Consider the following 8333-nt stretch of genomic DNA (forward strand, 5'->3'; position numbering starts at 1 on the left):
ACTTCTGGATCATATGCATGAAAGTGGTACCGACATTCTTTAGACCAAAAGGCATGGTGTTATAATAGAAACACCCAAAAGGGGTGAAGAAGGCCATTTTTATTTCATCTGGGACAAACAGACGGATCCGATGGTAACCAGAATAGGCATCAAGAAAAGATAAGAGCTCAGACCCTGCAGTCGAATCGACAATTTGATCAATGTGGGGGAGCGGAAAGTGATCTTTCGGGCAAACCTTATTGATGTTATTGAAATCAATACACATATGAATGGACTTGTCCTTCTTGGAGACCATGACGACATTCGCGAGCCACTAGGAGTGATAGACCTCACAAATGAACTTGGCTTCCAAGAGTCACGCCACCTCCTGGACGATTGCTTTTCGGATCCAATCCAGGCTGTCCGAGAGAATTTGCGGCGGTCTACAGCGGAAAAAGCAAAAAGCAATCGGCCAGGACCTTGCGAAGCTGAACACCCTCCACAACTAGATCAACCACCAGAGCCTGTCGACCAGGAGTAGGGACATGAGATGGGCGATCTGACTGATCGAATGTTATGGGGGTCTGTGACCATTTGAGGTATGTGGGGGAGGAGGGCACTGCCATGTTGACTTCTCTGTTGATGACCTTGAGTCGACTTCTGCTTTCTATGTCAGCAAAAATCATCAGAGTTACTTGGACTTCAGGGAAATCATCCTTTTCTTCATCGTTATCCTTTTCAGAATCCTTTCCACTCGACTAATCCTCTTTACACTGTTGGATCAACAGCCTGCACTGACGAGTGGTGTGCTTAGGCAATACCAGATTGTCATCTTGGTCTTTCTTTCTGTGAAGTACACACGACTGATCCAGAACATCCGACTGACCCTTGGACTTCTTGGGGGGACTATCCTTTTGACTTTCCCTTGAAATTTCCTTGTGCCGCCAGGGCGGCTGCTTCTGCTGGAGTGGAACCATCAGCCTTGCGCTTCTGCTTCCGATTGGAATTGCCGCCAGCATCATTGTTGACTGCTTTCCCTTTACCGCTGCGAATGCGGTCCTCTTCTTCGTCGTGGGCGTACCGAGCAGCAATATCCATCATATTGCTCATGGACATGTCGCATGTATGATCAAACTTCAAGTACAACTCTCTGTATCTGACGCCAGCTTTCAAGGCACAGACTGCCCGGTTCTCAGAAACATTCTCCGCCGTGTGATGAAGGGTGGTCCACTGCTGAATGTAGTCTCTCAAAGACTCATTTGACTTCTGCACACAAAGCTGCAGCTCGGACAAACCGGCTAGACGCTTGCATGTGCCTTCAAATGTTTTGATGAACACTCGGGCGAGATCCTCCTAGCAGTAGGTGCTAGAAGGATCCGGTTGATTCAGCCACGCCCTGGCCAAACCATCCAACATCAGAGACAAATGCTTCATGGTGACGCTGCCATTGGCTCCGCCAATCTGCACAGCCACTCGGTAATCGTCAAGCCATGTTTCAGGCTTGGATTCTCCTGTGAACTTGCTGATTTCAGCTGCCAACCTTAAGTTGGGGGGAATATCAGCAGAACGGATTGCTCTACTGAAGCACTCAGGACCAGAAACTGCAGTACCACTTCCACTCGGACGATCTCTGTCGAAACCATCTTTGTGGGCTCTGCCCCTGTCTATCCTCCTCTGGGCGAGTACATTTCTTGCATCAAATCCAGGATTCTGCTCATCACCGAACGGGGGCTTGTCGTCGTAGTGGAGGGACACATACGAACTACTGCTCGGAGGAGAATGCACCCGACGGCGGTCATCACGGTGATAACGGGGAGCGAACTGGTTTCGCCCCTGGTCTTTGTGTTAATACTCTCGGTAACCCCCTTCTCTGCGATGCTGAGGTGACCCTAGACTGTGAATTGAACGAACTGTATCTACTCTGGGTGAATTGTTGTGCAACCTATTAAGCGACTGCGATACAGCTAAGTTTTGGTGCTATGCTGCTTGAAGCAATGTGCAAATCTGCTCTAAGACTCTACCAGCCTCTAAATTTGACGGTTGGATAGAATCTGCAATCTTTGTGGCGGCTGCAACATTTAATACCCGAGTATGATATACCTCAATGTTGTCATGTCGCCCACTCGAGAAGAGTTGTCGTTGAAGCCGACTAGAAGTTGAAGGACGACGACAACCATGTCTAGTTGACGGTTCGCCGACCTCGTTTTCGTCACGACCGAACCCGGGCAGGCTCTTCCTAGAACCCGCCATGAAGACCTCCACTGATGGGTGGTAGCTCTCACACTCAGAAGGAACATCATACTGATCTGATGCCGAGTGGATCGGGTTCCGAAGAGGTTCAGCAGCCTCGATGGCAGCGACCTGAGGAGACGATGGAGATGACACCTGGTGAGCCACTACGTGCTTCACCCATCGCTGGAGTCGTGAGTGACCAGATCGCTTGTGACGATGAGCAGGTGAGTGAACGGTCAACAGCGGAGTCGACGGCTTCCAAAGGAGTACGCTTAAGGAGCTCACACAGAAGTGCGTTGCTCCGCGGATTGGGAGCGCCCTAATGTCGAGAGGCGCCTCGTGAAGCCATGCCGAGTCATCGGCGACAAAGACAAGCACACCAAAATGGATCTCGTCGCCCAGGAACGAATCGCAGCCGGAAGACATGACAAAGAGTGAAGATTGCAAACTTGCCAGAAGTCGCTTAGACGCCTGCCCCACGGTGGGCGCCAACTGTCGTGGGAATGAACCTCATAGTAGAGGTGTGGGGTGCAAAAGGAGAGGGCAAAGTCCTAGCTACGACAAGCTTGTACGCAAGATGTATGAGTTCGGGCCACTCTTGTGGAGGTAACAACCTTACGTCTCAGTGCTCAGGAGCTCTTGCAGTGTGGAATGCTTGTTACTGGGGGTGTGAACCCTTGTGCCAGAGGGGAGGGGTGGCTTATATAGAGTGCGCTACCCCTCATCAAGGCCCCAACATCTAAGGGTCCGATCAATAGGTTTTAAAGGTGTGCGATACTAATAACGTATGTATGTAATTAATGCTATTCATGATCATCAGCCGAACGCTCTCCCGTTGGCCTCTGTGGAGGTGGCTTCTGGTCTTCTGTGCCGACTAATGTCTTCCGAGTGGAAGTTGGTTGTCGAGTGGAGGGGAATATCTTCTGAGTGACTTCTTACCGAGTGACTTTCCAGTTATCTAGTCAAAATCTTTTTTGTGACCCTCCAGCTAATAATGAGGTACCCTTAGGTAGGACATTTAGGTCAGGCCTATGACCCTACCCTAGGGATATATCCCCATCAGTACTAAGTTCTTGGCTAAGAAGTCAGGGTAGAAAAGACAAAGAACAACATTTGTCAAAGTTGTTGTGCACCCTTCCACTCCAGAATATTCTGATGATGAAGAAGAAGAGGAAGAGGAATTCCTAGCTGCTAACCCTCCACCTTCCAAGGAAAGGAAGCTAATGAAGGATGATGTTCCTAGCAAGCCTACTACAAAGGCAAAGCCCTAAGTTTCCAAGGCCAAGCCAGCTTCCTCCAAGCCAAATAGAACCACGAGAGACATCCCTGCTGCAAAAAAGAACAAGAGTTCTACCTCGAGAGATGTTGAAGAGGAAGATGAGGAGATTGTTGTTTTGAGGAAACTCAAGCCTCACCTGCAAGATCATAATAATGACCATCCAGTGGTAGATAACATGAAGGAAATGAAGGATCAAGGTCTTAGGAGATGGAGAGCCAATGGTCCATATGCAGCAAGGATAAGGACTATTGTTGATGCTAGATTTCTCACCAAGGAGCAGCAAGACTTCTATGAGACAACTTTGCTTGACAAAATCCTAGCTGTCGGTGACATGAGATACGTTGATTGGAAGTTCATAAATTCAAATGAAGACTACTTCTCTCATATCCAGGAGAACTTCAATATGATTGAAATTGAAGAGTTTGTTGACACAGAGATGACTGCCTGAAATGATGAGATGATCATGCAGTTCTATTTCATTACTCATTTTTATCCTGATTGAAAGATAATGTGGATGACTTAAGGCATGAGGTACCAGTCAAAGGTTGATGAGTAGGCTACCATTTTAGGATCCCCAAAGGTGCAAGAAAGTGATTCACACGTGTACTCCGAATCAAAGGTGAACAAATGTCCTACCTTGTTAGCGCTATTCAAGGAATGGAGAAGAATGTCTCCGAGCTGCTGAAGAACCAGAAGAGCCTAGAAAGGATAGTGCGGAAAAATTCATGACCTTGATTTCAAGGTGACTGAGCTGACCACCACGGTCAATCAGCTAAAGCAAGAGGTAGATGTAGTTCCACTGTCCAGCTTAGATGATGGGGATGAGATCCCCACACTGCTAGTACAGACTTAGTTCAGGACTCAGGCTCGATCTACTGATGTGCCTGCTCAGGATGTGAGACCCTTAGTATCTGCACCAGCAGCTACTTCTATCGTGCCTCCATCAGCACCTTTAGTGCCAACTGCAGCAGCCGAGAGGACTTTTGCTAAAGCATTCGCGGACGGTCTCTTGTCGACTCCTTCCATGACTACCGGAGTTGCTTCATCGCCCATGGAGGAGACGATGCCCATAGTGACGTCTAGCTCTATACCTTTGAGATTTTTGGTAAATTGTTAAGGGGGAGAAGTTTCATAGATCATAGGGCTTCGAGAGAGAGAAATAGTGTTGCATTTTAGTTGCCCTTCTCGATTTAAAAAAAATTGGCCTATCTTTTGTTTGTTTTAAACTTCATGGTAGTTGATCATACACTCTGTGATTGATATTACTATTTCATATTATTGTTATATTCATATGAGGATCACCCACTCATGTTTGGTGTTATGTGCATTGTAATCAATTCATATCATTTATGCGCACCACCCAGACGTATGTGACATGGAAGAGTGACCTATGATCCTAATCGATTGTGCATTTGCATTCCAATGCAAATTCTATGTCAAAGCTTTGATCTTCATGTTTAGGGAGAGATCTTCTTATCACATACTTCTCAAAGCGATCATGATATACATTAATTATATTCTATGTCAAAGCTTTGATCTTCATGTTTTCATCAATTACCAAAAAGGGGGACATGGAAAGCACAACTTCACCCTAGGTGGTTTTGGTTATTAGTAACAACATATATTTCATTGGAGTAATTATTCTACCAAGTATATTTCAGGAAAAGTTCAATGAATGGATTGGCAAAGCATTGAGATCTCCTAGATTCTTGGAAAATTAATTTGGCAACAAGCTTCAAGACTCTACAATATGCATTTTGTGAGAAATCACATTTGAATCCATAGGAAAGCCAACACTATTAAAAGGGGATGCGGTATCTATGATGATTTGGTTGCAGAAGAGCTTTGAGATTAGGCACCAAAACCCTCATGAATTATCCCACAAAATAATATGTCAAAACCCTAACACTCAAATTTGGTGCCACCAACTATTCCAAATCGGCCATACCGAGTTTTTCCTTAGAATGAATCCACAGCCAAACCCTATCCTCTCAGTGACACCAAGTCCCATTTCGGCGCAACCGAAATCCAGTGACCAAGTCCCTGTTATTCATTTGCTAAAAGTTGAAATCTTCGAGTTTTAAAAATTGGTTCCACCGAGTCGGTGTAACTGCCTAGGCCAGACAAAGTCGGACTAACTTGGTTTTATATATCGGTCTCACCGAAATGCTGAAAGTTGCCACATTTGAACTAGTCAATGTAACCGAGTTTTTTACTTCTATTCCAACAAGTTGGGAAATAATGTTGTAACGGTTGGATTTTTGGAGATGCCTATATATACCCATCCACCTCCCTCTCATTCACAGGGAGAGGACTCAGAACAAGCCAACATTTGCCCCATCCATTTTCTAAGTGAGAACCGCCTACTCAAGTCTTGAGATCAAGATCTTCCACTCCAACCATATGAATCTTGATTTCTAGCCTATCCAATTTCCACCCAATCAATATCTTCTACCAAGCCAAATCTATGACAGAGTGATTGAGTGTTGAGAAGACTATCTTTTGAAGCACAAGAGCAAGGAGTTCATCATCCATACCACATGTATTATCTCTTGGAGAGTGGTGTCTCCTAGATTGGTTAAGTGTCGTTTGAGAGCCTCTGACTTCGCGTGGATTTGAATCAAGAACTATGTAAGGGCAAGGAGATCGCCTACTTCATGAAGATCTACCCCAAGTGATGCTAGTCCTCCGGGGACGTAAGCCATCATGGTATAGACAATGTTGCTAATTAAATGGACCCCTTGGGGTGGATCCCTGTGTAACAGCCCAGAACCGATGCTCTAGAAGATTCCCCTTTTATTCCATTATCGTCATATGTTTTATTTGGTTGTCACATTCATCATTGCATCATGCGCATCATCTGCATAGCATCGGCACTCCATTACCGTACGCTTTCAAAACTTGCATCCGTTATTAGTTGTCGATTCTCTCCATTTTGTCGTTGACTGTTTCGAGATCAACCACACACGCACCCGCAACACTGTTAAAATATTGTTTTTAGAAAGTGTATAAAACATTCTTGGATTGGGTTGAAAGTTGGTGTGCGGTCTTATTGTAGTTTAGGTAGGCCGCGTGACAAATTTTGTGGCAACCGCACACATTTTTGGTGTTTCCAAACTTCATTGTCGGGCCGCAACCTTCCCTCTCTTCTTGGCCCAGCCACCTCTACACAGCGCACTAACCCATCCTAGCGAACTCCGTGATCGGGACCATCCGATCTCGATCGCACGGTCAAAATCGGAGCTAAAAATCCTAAACCTAGCCCCCTTTCCCTATATAAACCCTAAACCTAGCCCATCAGCAGCACCCTTGCCCCGCGCCCTCGCGACTGCTCGTCCCGTCGCCCAATGTCGCACCTCTTCGATGGTCGGTTTCCGGAGTGCCACCGCCGGCCATCGGAGACGCCGCTCCAGGCCAGGCCTCGTGGCACTATGCCTTGCCTCCCTACCTCTTTTTCTTTACCTCTCTCTCACCTCGCGTTCACTCTCCCTCGAAGGAACCCGCCATGGCCGCCTGCCAAGCGTCCGCCGCCGCCGAGGAGATCAACTGTCGCCGTCGTAGCGTGGATTCGGCCCTCGGGGCCACACCTACCCATCTCGGCCGTGCCTCGCCGCCGTTTCCCTTGCCCCGGCCTTGCCATGCCCGCCGCCGGTGCTCGCCGCCATGGACAATGCCCGGTGACCCTTCTTGCACTTACCCCGCCACGGGTGCTCGCCCGCTCCAGCACCCTGTGGGCCGCGCCTCCCTCCAAGGCCTAGTCCAGGCCCAGCTTCAGCATGCAGCAGCCAAGGCCCAACGCTTCACCACGGACCAGCCGAGCTGGCCAAATCTGTATAAGGGTGAGGACAACCCGTTATTCCTCGCCCGCGTGTAGTTGTGCTATTTTGCGCCCATGTACTCTTTGGACCATAGCCAGATTTGACCTGTTTCACGTTTTTTTGTCATACAGTTTTTAATGAATTTCCAGGGCATTTAATACTTACACATGGTTGCATATTTTTAAAATGCCAATAATTAACAAATCGTGCATCGGATCCGATAAATTCTTATCGGTGGATTGTTCAAGCATTCTCTAATCTAATCATGCTCTCTTGTCCTCATGTAGTCAAGTTCATTTGTGTTATCCTCTTTCATTCCATATTCTTACCGGTGTTCCTTCCAAGACTTCTTCAAGTTTGTGCCCATATCTCTCCTCAATCTTTTCAAGTGGAGTAAGTGGTATGCTAAATCCATTGCTTTCCATCAATTTAACTTAATGAAGGATAAGCATAACATAATTCTTATTGCTGTATCATCAAGTGATTTCAACCATTCTTCCGGAGTGGTTCATGATATCAATTCTTGTTTCTAAGCTGTTCATTTTTTCTGAACTTCCAAGCTTTTTCAAGTATCTCATCGCCAAGCTTCATCAAAATTCTAGCAAGGCCTCAATCTTGTTCCTTTTGAAGCAACCTTCAACTCTTTCTATCATCCTTTCATTTCGGTGTTCTTCAAGTGGATCTTCATGTTGGTTCTTCATGAATGTAATTCATTCTCAAGGTATTCTTCAAGATTCTTGTTGAAGAACCTCAAGTATTCTTTCTTTGTCTTTTCAAAGTGAAATTATTCCTCCTTTTTCCTTGAGGTGGTGTTATAGAAGTCTTGTTTATAAGGAGTCTCGAAGAGAATTTGTTTCAAGAATGAGATATTTAAAGCCACCAAATTCTTTGATCATGAGATATTTAAACCCACCAAATTCTATGATCATGAGATATTTTCAACCCATGATTTCTTCATTGAGCTATCTTGGTTTAGATTCACCTAAAGCTTTTTCTAAGGATTGTTGCTATTATGGTGATTATTC

The sequence above is a fragment of the Hordeum vulgare genome, chromosome 4H (genome assembly GCF_904849725.1).
Source record: "Hordeum vulgare subsp. vulgare chromosome 4H, MorexV3_pseudomolecules_assembly, whole genome shotgun sequence".
NCBI lineage: Eukaryota > Viridiplantae > Streptophyta > Magnoliopsida > Poales > Poaceae > Hordeum > Hordeum vulgare.